The sequence below is a fragment of the Lagenorhynchus albirostris genome, chromosome 2 (genome assembly GCF_949774975.1).
Source record: "Lagenorhynchus albirostris chromosome 2, mLagAlb1.1, whole genome shotgun sequence".
In the NCBI taxonomy this organism is placed as follows: domain Eukaryota; kingdom Metazoa; phylum Chordata; class Mammalia; order Artiodactyla; family Delphinidae; genus Lagenorhynchus; species Lagenorhynchus albirostris.
The window spans coordinates 78,880,656-78,893,792 of record NC_083096.1 but is presented as its reverse complement, the minus strand read 5'-3'; positions in this window follow the sequence as shown (position 1 = coordinate 78,893,792).

Here is a 13,137-nt window from a genome sequence, read left to right as displayed (position 1 = left end):
CTAGTTCTGACCTCTTGACCCAGATTTAAAGGGTTCCTGTGATTAGATCAGTCCACCTGGATAATCTCCCCATTTTAAGGTCAACTGTATTACCTCTGCAAAGTGCCTTTTGCCATGTAATGTAATATAATTCTGCAAATAATAGCCATAAAGAAGCTGGAGTGGCTATACTAACACCAGACAAAATAGATAGGAGACTTTACAACAATAAAATGTCACCAGAGATAAAGAGGGATATTTTATAACAATAAAAGTGTTAATCCATCAGGATGATGTAATATATTTAAACACAGTGCATCTAACAGCGTCCCAACATACATGAAGAAGAAACTGACAGAATCAAAGGGAGAAACAGACAATTCAACAATAATTATTGGAGACTTCAATACCACACTTTCAGCAGTGGATACAACAACCAGGCAGAAGAGCAGAAGGAGACAGAAGATTTAAATAATATGACCTAACAGACACCTATAGACACTCCACCCAACAAGAGCAGAATAGAATTTCTCTCACGTGCACTGAGAACATTCTCCAGGAGACTAGACACTAAGACATAAAATAAGCTAAAATACATTTACAGGGATGGAAGTCATATAAAATTTGGGACATCTCACACACCAACACTACAGGCTAGAAGCAGGGTGGCGAGCGGGTTGGGTAGTCTGTCCTCCTTCCTTCACTTTGTCATGAATGTTCAGTAGAACTTATGGAGGTGGCCGTGGTCCCACATGTGTAGGCCATCAGCCTGGAAAAGCTAGGCAGCTGACGAGAAGAGATAGATATTTCAGGGGAGTTGCCCTAGTCTCAGGCTCACAAAACCAGGGACGAATTGATACCTAGGAAGTAAGCAGAGGTCAGGAGATCACTTTCTGTCCTGCCTGTCTGTGCCCCTCTTTAAAACCTCAGCTTCTATGTCACTAGATCCCACTGCTCAAGAGTGCTGTGGTCACCACCAACAACCATAGACCCATGATCTTGATGTTTACTGTGCTCTGGCTGAGAATACAACCACAGGTCAATAGCTTTGGGTCAACACAAACTATCAGTCAGAGTTCTATGAAAACTGCTCTGGGCATAAGGAACAGCATTCATTTCCAAGTTATCCCAAATTAGGTGGCCACTGCGTGTTTCAAAGAAACATAAAAAAAGTATTTCAGTGACTTTGACAAGTTGGAAAGAAACCCTGTGGCGCTAGGATGACACTTACAAGTGACAAGCACGACATCTTATATACAGATTAAAACACAAAGCAACCTACAGGAGAAGAAGAGCGTGGGACTGGAGGCAGGGAGGTCAAACCTGATTTCAAGTTTAATGAGAAGCCTCCATGCTTCCCTAGTGAGTGAAAAGAAGCCACCATAACATTGGTCTCCAGCAAGAAGGTAAATAAGACACAATCTGGCTGGTAATCCTTATAAATTAATTACGCACACACGGAGCACAGTATTATACTCAGGATTTTTTCCCCACAATATTAAAATGGTGTGGAGAAAACTAGAGAATCAAAGAAGAACACCAAGACTATCTAAAAGTTTTCAATTTTTCTTTTTCTTTTTTTGAAATTTTAAAATTTGTGTAAGGTTGACAGGTAGTATTCATTTATAATTTAAATTTTTTTCATATTTATTTTATCCCTTTTTTCTTTTTAAAGTTTCTTTTTCTCTCCTTTTTCTTTGATTAAATTTTCCAGAACATTGCCAATTTTACTGTATTTCATTATTTTTTTCTCAAAAGAACCAGATTTTAAAGTGTATTTCATTCTACTGCTTTTGTCTTTACTGACTCCTTCTTTTTATTAGAGCTTTCAGATATAATTTACATATACCAAAAAGTCACCATTTTAAAATATGTAGTTAAGTGATTTTTAGTATATTCACAACATTTTGCAACCATTCGATTCAGCATTTAAAAATTTTTTGCTTTATTATTTTCTTTTCTCTGCTTTCTTTGAAGTTGCACATTTTTGTTCCTTTCCTTGATAGTTAGGCTAATACTTCATTTTTATTCCTTTAAAAATAATAATATAATTTTGACTGTGTAGTTACCCCCTTAATATAACTAAAAGTTTTCAATTTTTCTGTAAGAAAAGTGTCTTCATGACTGTCCTTAAGACAATGAAAGAATTTGGGAAAATCTCGATTCCTTGGTGTTTTCTATGCTTGCAAGAATAAACAGTACAAAATAGTATTAAACTTTAGAAGGAGACAGGCCTGTGGTTTCAGTACAAGATACTGAGAGTAGCTGCTGAGGGTGTGTCCCCATCAGGGGTGACCTTCAGAACAGACCCGGTGTCCTTGAGTCTCAGTGTGGCCTAGGCAACTAGAAGACAGGGGCTCCCAAGGTTCCATGACAGCGCCACCTTCCATTTCTGTTACTGTGACGCCGCATGGTTACCTGCACACTGGGTCCTCCCTCGGACACTCTTGTCAGAGCCTGACCTCTGAGCTTTGGCATCTTGTGCCTTATTTTTGTGGTTAAGGATTCTCGGTTGTGGAATGCTGACAAAGTCTGGCCTGAACTAAGTAATGAATTACATCTACATTCTTTACACCTGTTTAAATACATTTTTTCACTTAATGAAACCTTATTGAGGTATAATTTACATACTATAAAACTCACCCAATATAATTGTATGCTTCAGTGATTTTAGTAATTTACCAGGCAGTGCGGCCATCACCAGAATCCATCACTTGTTTTTAATTTATTATTTGTTTGGGTTTCTTCTCCCCAGGTTTTGGCTCTACTTCTTCCACCATAAGCTTCAGCATGGCAGTATCTCTCACCACTTTCTCTGGTGAGAGAAGTGAAATGAGCATCCTGGAAACCAACCAGTACTTGCGCTCCCAGCTGGAAAAAAGCAAACAGGACTTTCAAGACCTCACAGAGAAATTCCTCATGTCCCAAGCTACTGCCTACTCCCTGGCCAAACAGCTGCAGAAATACAGTAAGTCCTATGGGTTCACAGTCACCAAAGTAATAAATGATTGTCCATCTTCCCTCTAAGCACCTAAACACCCTCCAGACTTTCTTTTCTCTTCTTCATCCAATCAAATCAAATAAATCTCATCCTTACTATACTCCTAGAATGGTGGAAGTGGGTAGTTTACCCTCATTTTGCAGAGGATGGAAACACTGAGGCACAAAGGAGTAAAGTTTGCAGTGGGAGTGTATGGAGGAATAGAGGCTGAGATCTCGGTTCAGGCACTAAACTTTCTTTTCTCTCCTAGGAATACGTGTCAGATCCTTGTTGGCTTAAACATGTCAGGATTTAATTCAAACTTTTATGAGCACCCATTTGCAAAGCACAGTTCTAGCTGCACTCAGGGAGAAAGAAGTGATAGGAGACCCCACCTACCTTAAAGGAGTTTAAAGCTCTCTGTTCCCAAGTGAACCACAGATATCTGGAGATGAGAACATCAATAACAGAGAGTGGAGGGATGGAGCTGTAGTGACTGAGGAACAGGGGAGCGAGGGCACGAGAGGGACAGGGATATAAGGGGAGGATTCTTACCGACCCTGAAATTGAGTTTGCTTTCAAATTTCTACCATTATTTTTCAATAAACCAATGGGGGATAAAATTTGCTATCCAACTTACTGACATGGGCCGAAAAGTAGAAATTAAAGCCTACTTGTCAACGAAGTGAAAAGACAAGCTTTGGAGCGTGGGAATGTTAGTGTTTTTTTTGTTGTTGTTGTTGTTGCTTTTTCGGTACGCGGGCCTCTCACTGTTGTGGCCTCTCCAGTTGCGGAGCACAGTCTCCGGACGCGCAGGCTCAGCAGCCATGCCTCACGGGCCTAGCCGCTCCACGGCTTGTGGGATCTTCCCGGACCGGGCACGAACCTGTGTCCCCTGCATCGGCAGGCGGACTCTCAACCACTGCGCCACCAGGGAAGCCTTGAATGTTAGGTTTTTTAGTATCAGTTATTATAATAATAACGCAGCTTTTTTTGAAACTGCAGAAGAAGAAAGATATCGTCCAACATCTTCATGTAAAGGTAACACAGTGCGGTGATTAAGAGCATGTACCCTGGCGCCAGACTTCCTGGATTTAAACCCAAGTTGTTTATCTTCTCTCTGCCTCAATTTCCACATCTGTAATGGTAATAGGTCTAGTGTCTACCTCCTCAGGTAGTGGTGCTGATTACAGGATGATAATTCTCTAAAATCTACTAGAACAGGGCCTCGGCAAACACTGTGTATTAGTTCTGCCTCCAGACTAACACACAGCACCGTTAGCATTTGAGCATGTGTCTTTCAGACTTTTTTCCCTTCATACACATTTTTACAGAGTTTGTCTCCAGATAAACTTTAAAATCTTTGAGGGACTTCCCTGGTGGTGCAGTGGTTAAGAACGGGTTTGAGCCCTGGTCCGGGAAGATCCCACATGCTTCGGAGCAACTAAGCCCGTGTGTCACAACTACTGAGCCCACCGGCCTAGAGCCCATGCTCCGCAATGAGAGAAGCCCCCGCAATGAGAAGCCCGCACAATGAAGCGTAGCCCCCGCTCACTACAACTAGAGAAACCCCGCACACAGCGACAAAGACCCAACACAGCCAAAAATAAATGAATAAATAAAAATTTTTTTAAATCTTTGAAATATTGGGGGATTACGGAAACTCTCAGTGTGGGACAACTGTCAGCCCTACAGTCCTTGGAGCCTTCCCCAAAACACGGGAAATTCCTACTCCATGCCCCAGGTTAATATTCTACTTAAGAGGCTGCAAGGCTTGGTAAAGTTTTGGAGTCAGAACTCAGGGTATGTGAATTCTGACTTTGCTTCATTCCAGTTGAATCATCTTGAGAAAGTTATTATACCTGCCTGTGAGCTTCTCTTTCCTCAGCTCTAACATGGGGAGGAATCAAATGCCAAGTAGTTGGGAGGCTGAGGAATCGGATGTGGAAATCCCTGCGTAGAGCCTGCTACCGAGGTTACATCAGTCCCCGGGATGGACCCTCCCTCCTCCCTTGAAGGCAGTGACCCAGCAGCCTGTCCAGCTTTCCCCTGAGGCAGCGTCTCTGTTTCCCCAGAGTGTGAAGAGTACAAAGACCTCATTGAATCTGTGCTGGAGGAGGAAGTGCTGTTTGAGGAGGGGGAGCTGGCAGAGAAGATGAGACCGGCTGCAAGGCTTGGGTAAGGAGGAAGCTGTGTGGGAAAGTGTGTGAAGTGGGGAAGCCCAGGCTGATAGAATAAAGAGCAAATCTATGCAAGGAGAAGGGCAGAAATGTACACGGCAGGCCCAGAACTAGACAAAGACAGCCTGCGGGGCTGTGGGAACTGGATGGTGGACTAGTTAGGCCTCTGGATTCTCCCTCAAATACTATATGAATCAAATGGAGACACATGCCTGGGTTGGAATACTAGCAATGTGGCTTCTAGCTGTGTGACCTTGGGCAAATGTACTTAAGTTTCCAGTGTCTGAGTTACCTCAGCTACCTCATCTGTAAAATGGAAATATGAACAGTGTCTACCTCAGAGAGTTATGAAGATTAAATGCATGATTACCAGTGGTTAGAACCCTCTCTCACACATGTGAAGCTCTCAACAAATATTTACTGTAATTATTATACTTGTTCTTACTTTTTATAAGTGTGGCGATTGTCATCTTTTTTTAATATTAGATTTGGTTTTTTTTTTAATTAATTAATTAATTTATTTTTGTGGTACGTGGGCCTCTCACTGTTGTGGCCTCTCCCGTTGCGGAGCACAGGCTCCGGACGCGTAGGCTCAGCGGCCATGGCTCACGGGCCCAGCCGCTCTGCAGCATGTGGGATCCTCCCGGACTGGGGCATGAACCCGTGTCCCCCTCATTGGCAGGCGGGCTCCCAACCACTGCACCACCAGGGAAGCCCTAGATTTGTTTTTTATTAGTTATGCAGTCCTGACTTAAGGAATCCATGCTCGCAAAGGAGTCCTGACCCCTGAGAGGGGCTTCTTGATGGTGGCTGCCCCAGGTTATGCAGCCTCAGGGCTGGGCCTCTGTAAGACTAGGTCCCTGGGGTGGTCGCAGCCTGGGGACTGCGAGGACCTCTGCTCTTGACAGGCCCGGGGCTTGGCCATGGCTGGCAAGGAGACACTCCTAATTTCCAATACATTTCATGATAATAATGTTTCTCCTCCCCAACTTTGATTTTTTTTTTCTAAGTATCAGACAATGTGGAGTGTTAACTGGGAGGGGCATTGAGTAGATAGATAATTGAGCAGCTGTTGCCTACAAAATGAATTATTAATTTGCAAGGACCAGCATTGCCCATCCTTAGAGAGTTTCAAACATAGGGTAGATTGTGGCATTTAAGACGTCTTTTAACCTTGGTTAAAATGAAATCTGAGAAGCTCAATTGTTTAAGACCCACTAAAGCAGAGATATTTGATTGAAGGAGGCCTAGGTCTGGAGCCCTGTTTCTCCCTGGTCTCTGCCTTTACCTCCTCTGACACTTTATAGGAACTCTAAGGAATGGAGTTTGAAAGACAATCTGTAGAAGATCACTTAGTGGTGAGGAGATTCAGGCATCAGATGGGGTAGATGACAATGTCTAGTCTAGCATTAGGATTACGTGGTTCTAAGTATTAACTGATTGCCTACTTGGGTGTATACACGCTACTGTGTACTGTTAAGTTGGATAATACGGCCCTGTCTCCAGCCTCACAGAGCCCACATTCTAGATTGGAATCTATGAGAAATATTTGTACAATAATTAGAAAACTGTGAAATCCCACATAGAGTAATGCAATTGTTACTCAGAATTTTAATTGTTACTCTTAAGTGCCTCCTTACTAATTACGGCTTATCTTCTTGTCATTCAAAGGAATGCTCTTCATCTTGACCCTCTCACTGATTTTTCTTTTCATCCTTTCAATTAGTATCAGATGTACCTGTCCAATACTTCTGTACCTGACTTCCGCCCACACACACTTTCTGCATAATGCTTGATGTTGCATATGACATTGAAATGGATGTGGACTGAAGTGAGGAACTGAAAGGGCTTCTTTTTAAAGCAAAATTAATAAAAAAGAAAGAGACAAACCCAATGTTATTTTACTCATTCCCTCTGTCACAGGCAAGGCACACAACCTGTGCAAGAATTCAACATGGGGAATTTCTTACGAGTAATCTAAGAGCTATCTCTGCTGAAATTCCCATAACTTATCATTCATGACTTTCACTTTTACTTTTCTTTCCCACTCTAGGAGATATGATCCCCTAATTCAGGCTCAGGCCCGAGAACTGACCCACTTACGACAGAAGCTACAGGAAGGGAAAGGTGTCTGTTATTTTTTCATGCAGCATGCAAAGGACACAGTCAAGTCTTTTGAGAGTCTCCTCAGGAGCACTGACGTTACCTACTACCAGAGACAGAGATTCTGTGAGCTACTGGCCCAAGGAATCCAGCTGGCAGAGAGACTTGCCAGCAAACTCACCACTGGTAAGTTGGCTTACAGGTGTCTGAGGACCCTTAGCTCCTCCCAAGGCCCTAGCCTCACATAAGACTCCGTGCCTCCACGACTCTAAGTGTGACTTTTTAGCCAGATGCCCTGCTGTTTTGTGCCAGTCTCAGCCAAAGGACAGTGACGCTGTCAGCTAGATAAAGCTGGGGGTCCTCCCCTGGGCCCGAGGCAAGCCCCCACAGACAGTTCCCGTTTTGGAGCCAGTGTTATGGCTGGACCAACCCTTGTGGTTCTTATTATGATTGCAAGATACACCTCAGCAACAACCGTCAGGGAACTTTGAGGAATATGAGTGTATTCCTCACACTTCCTGGAGGGAACACGGCTCCCCCAGGGCCGCCCAGTGAGGTCAGGGGTAGAGAGGGAGACAGCACAGGCCTGTGGTTCTGTGCATGCAGAGGTCCCCTGGTCCAGTCAGTTGCTTAGAAACGGTGGTTTCTCCTAAAGTATTTACTCCTCAGTGGCTGCTGCAGGGTCTGTGTGAGAGGAAGAATGGGACTCACAACCATGGCGCATCAACCAAGTTGGTGGGGGAAATGAAGGTTGCAGCTGAAGAAGTACAGAATACAGCCGGGCAAGTGTCCTGTGTGCTGGGGAACAGGACGCATCATGGGGACGATTCACCACACCAGCAACAGTGTTCATTGTTGCTCAGGAAAGCCTGCCAGGCTACTCCTCTAAAGACACGACCTGAGCCCTCCTGGAATAATTCTTTCAGAGCGTTATGAACAAACATGTAGGTATAAAAAAATAAATAAAATTCTAAAATTCTAAATAAATAAATAAAGTAAACCCCCCTCCCAAAAAACAAAAAAAAAACAAACATGTAGGGTATTATGGCTCTGTTAGATAGGCCCTTGTATTTGTAAGGCATGAAATGGGACCTGCTCAATTTCCTACTAGCCGTCTCTATTTTTGGTTCACAGGAAATCATCATGATAGGAAGGATGAAGACGGACAGGAGCCACTGGCACCCAGGTAACCCTGAATGATGAAAGGGCTGTTAATGGAATGGTGAAATCTAGAGAGGATTCCAGAAGCAAGAGACCCAAAGACCAAAGGTCCCAGATCCAGGAGAAACCAGAAACTGCTGATTGTACCTATTTCATTTGTTCATCATACAATGATACGTCCTATTAATCCATGTTTTCTGTTCTCTTTGCAGTTCTTGTATTAGTTACCATTTCTTAGTAATTCCTCAAGCTAAGTTAACTAGAGTCATTCTGACCTAAAGGTAAACCAGCCAGAGATCCCTGGTTTCTATTTTCTAAAAACCTGCATGGTTAAAAGCTAAAGTGAGATGCCTATCTGGTTTCTGCACAGTTTCCTGAGATATGTTGGCAGATGTTTCATAGCCAGAAATATCTTGAAAAATAAAGTCAATCATATCAAACATTTAGAGAGAGAGAGAGAGAGAGAGAGAGAGAGAGGTCTAAAAGCTGCAAGAGCCCTAGGAGGTTACATTGCCTCAGCAGCCATTATTCAATGGACTCCTTCATATACTATTACATAAAATTTGTCCACAGCATTTTAAAGCCAATATTACAGGTCTCTGTGTGTTCGATGTGTCAGAGTGTATTTTAGAGGAGTCGTTGAGTCTACTTCCTCATCCGCGTTATGAGGTCAGTACACTGAACACTTGCTGCTCTCTCTCCTACCCCAACTCCAGGCACCCTATAACCCCAGTCAGAAGTGGATTGTTACGCTTTCTCTCTCTGAGAGGATGGCCCCTTTGGTTTCTGGGGCCTCTTCCATGAGCTTCAGATCAGGACCAGCTGTGAGGCTGTGCTTCCAGGTTGCCTTAGTTTAGTCTCCTGTCTCGCCTGCCCTCCACCCTCCCTCCTCTCCATTCCCCACCCAGGCTCAGCAGGGGGCTCCAGGAGGAAGAAGTGAATGAAGTCCTGGAGGACTCACTGGATGAAAGGTATCTGACTCATTCCAGTCTCCACGACTCGCACCAGCCTCCCAGCAGCAATGCCTTTGTGTGTGATGTGCAGGAGGCGACCTCTGCTGTGGATGTAGCCAGTGAGTACTCCCAATTAAAGAGAATAACCCCCAACAACCAGAAGACTGAATAATAAAGCTCTGGTAGCTTTTACATGCTCACCACCTCTGTCTACGCTGATTGAGGTCATCTCTGCAGGCAGTCCCTAAAAACTAACCTTGAAAAAGTGATTAGGCTGAACACAGTTCTGGGTCCAAGGTTTAAGTACAAAAACTTACTCACTCCTTGGTGAGTCTGGTCATTTGCATTGTTCCTGGTCCACTCCTCACCTCCGTCCCTCTGTCCCCCACTGGCATATGCAAGCTGAGGAACCCCAGGCAAACCAGAGTGCAGAGAGTGAAGGGATCATGGCAAACTCTCTGCCACCCTTCAACACATGCACGGAATCTGTCTAATAAACTTCCTTCTTTAAGATGAAGCATCTTAGCTTTTCTGAATTGTTCTTGCTATTTATAGTTCCGGAACAGTGTCCCTTAGGCTTTTCTAGCTGTCCAAGGATATTGGCAGTCTTGGCCATATTTGGGGCCCACTTATCATGGTTCCTGAGTTCAAGCACCAGTGTCCATCTCCCCTCGGGTGGCTTGTCTCCCCATAAGGTTCCATCTAAGTACTAGAATATCGGTGGTGTCCCTAAGGCCAAGGCTCTGATCTTGGCAACACTTGGGTAAATGGCCAGGGTTCCCATTCTTTGTGCAACACAAGATTTGGTGGGGTTATTTTTGTTTGTTTGTGGGTTTAGTCTCAGGGCAGTATTCTAATCTAAACCAACAGCTAGCATATCTACTAGAGAAATGGCTGAATCTAGCAGCAATGCCACTAGCATGCCCCTTTCCAAAAAACCAACCCAAACTAGCCAGTGAAGCTCCTCCATGAGTAAGAGCCCCTGGGTTAACAGACTCATTGCTGTGTGTGTGCACACTAAGACCTCAACTTTCATCTCCTTTCCCCTACTTGAATGACTTTCCTTTGGGGACAAAAGTTTGGATTGTTAGAGGACAATACATTTTATATTCTCTTCTAGGCATGAAACTATCTTAATTTGCTCACTGTTAACTGGGTTTTTCATAGTGATATAAACCACATCAGGTTTTGTCTTTTTGCCAGAGATGGGTATAAGTACATGTCTTTTGTTACTCAGTCCATTCCCTTACAAAGGTATCTTCACTCCTGCTTCCCATTTCACCCTGTGGTGCAGAGGGAGGTCTTTGCCATCTCTTAAAGATGTTCAGTCATAAATCAGATGGGAGAGGTATTTAGGAGAGAGGAATACCTTCCTAGTACCCACAAAGTCATACTGAAGAGGGGGCCACTCCTTTCCCAGTGCCAGACAAGACCTACTCAGAGGCCTTCAGTGTTTTCCCACCTTGTGTCAACCTCCCTTATACTTCCCAGATCCTTGTGTAGGAGGTGGCTGTATGGAGTGAGCTTGGCCCTGGGCCACGCTTTGTTTGAAAGCCTAAGGGCTCTTAAAGGAAGCTACCTGGTGTTCCCTGGTGAGAAGATGAATTGGCAGAAGAATGGTGAAAGGCAGGGATCTTGCTGAGAGGCCCCAGCCACCCCATTACTGATAGGATTTTCCACCTTCTGCGTCATTCCATGTTCTGGGGGAATGGCTGCAGTAGATGAGATCCAGAACCGGTGCCAGCAGCTGAAGGAAATCCTTTTCATCAATGCCAGCCTTCCAGAAAAGCTGGAACATCCTCTCAGCATTCCTGACCAAAGAAATGGTAGGGGAGGCCCAAGCTTGCCTCCTTCTGGCCATGTGTATCTCTCTAAGGACCAGTCTCCTGTGCAGGGCTTCACAGACTTCAAGAGCTTTGATATACCTTACTTCACTTACTTCTTATAAATGGCCCAGCTAGGCAGGTGGGGCAGGTACTATTATTCTTACTTGATAGGTGAGTAAGTAGGCTCTGATAGATTTGCCCCAAGGCTGAGCTATGCCTCCATCCTAGAGCTGTCTGACCCCCAAAGCCATTCTTGTGACTCCTGTGCTGTATACTTTCTGCTCCTCTCCTCTTGTGTGATCGTCATTCAGCAGAACTCAGGTTTCTGAGCTCTTTTTCAAGCAGAGTGAGGGTCTCCACGGCTGCCATCCTCACCCCTCCCTTTTGTCATGGTTAGTCTTCATGGCCCCCAAGGTGGTTCTTGTTCCCACATCCTCCTCTTAGACGGCATTCACACAGAGGCCATCATTCCACAGTCTTGTGCTGGGACAGTGACCTGGCCCCTTCCCACACCAAAGCAGCAGCTATTTAATGGGAAAAGGTTTCTTTCTAATTGCAGCTGCTAGGTGTGATAATACGTATGAATGTTTTGGCATTTGTTAAGGGCCATGTGAAAGTTAAGCTTCTGCCCCATCACGCTGAAGTCCCAACCCTTGAGTGCCCGTTTTGTTCTGAGCCGAGACAGAAGCACAGGACAAGGAACTGCAGAAAGCATCCTCTTAAGCAAATGTGTGTAACTTGTCTAAACTGTGATTATTTCCTGGAACAGGATGCACTTCTCACTTCTACAGGCAGATCTTGGAGTCCACTGCCCAGCTGTACAATGAAAACAGACATCAGGAAAGAAAATCAGAGCCTTCTGGCTCACCTGAGTCATATTCCAGAGGTAAGTGGTCAAAACCCACAGGGTGAGATCACTCTCAGATCTCTCTTTTCTCTTGCCACATCTGGGTATCGAAACAAAAGATGATGATGGGGAGACCAAAACTATTTCACAACCGAGAATTCTCATAGTTTTTTCAACCTAGAAAGGTGCTCCCTCTACAGGTCCCCAAGACTCCAGGCTCCAGGAATGAGTAGCTCTGGGAAATCCACCACTTAGTTACAAAATTCACCCTATTATTGAAGCCTGGATTCCAGTCCCAGGTTTCTCAATTAACAGGTCATGTGGCTTTAGTTACTACTTAACCTCTTGACCTACTGTTTCCTCATGGGCAAAGGAACTGTACCTGAATGGTATATAGGTTCTGGTACCAATTCCAACGTGGTAAGGGAGATTTCCCCTTCCACAGGTTAAGGGTTAAGCATTCAGGCCTTCAGGACTGCCTCACACCCCCATACCCTGTCCATTTCTGAGGGCAGTTGAAAGCCCATGTTGTTACCTGTACTTCTGACTGACTGGCTAGAAATCGGAGGATATCACCACCCCCTCCTCAGGTTCGATTAATTTCCTAGAATTGTTTCTCACAGAACTCAGAGAAACATTTTACTTACTATCAATAGATTACCGGTTTATTATGAAAGGATATAACTCAGGAACAGCAAATGGAAGAGATGCATAGGGCAAGGCAGCGGGGAAGGGTGTGGAGCTTCCACGCCCTCGCAGAGCAAGCCACTCTCCCAGCACCTCCATGTGTTCACCAACCCGGAAGCTCTCACAGCACTAAAAACCCTCCCAGGAGGTCAGGAGCTGGGACTGGAAGTTCCAACCCTCTAATCACAAGGTGGACCTTCCTGGCAACAAGCCCCCCACATTCCTTGCTTTCCAAAGGTTACCTCATTAACATAACACAATAACCTTTATCCCTCCATCACTTAGGAAATTCCAAGGGTTTTAGGAGCTCTATGCCAGAAACAGAGATGAAGACCAAATATACATTTCTTATTATAAATCACATCACACAGGTGGTGTCTGAGAGCCTCCTGGTTTCACATTCCAGGGCTGTTCCCTTGGC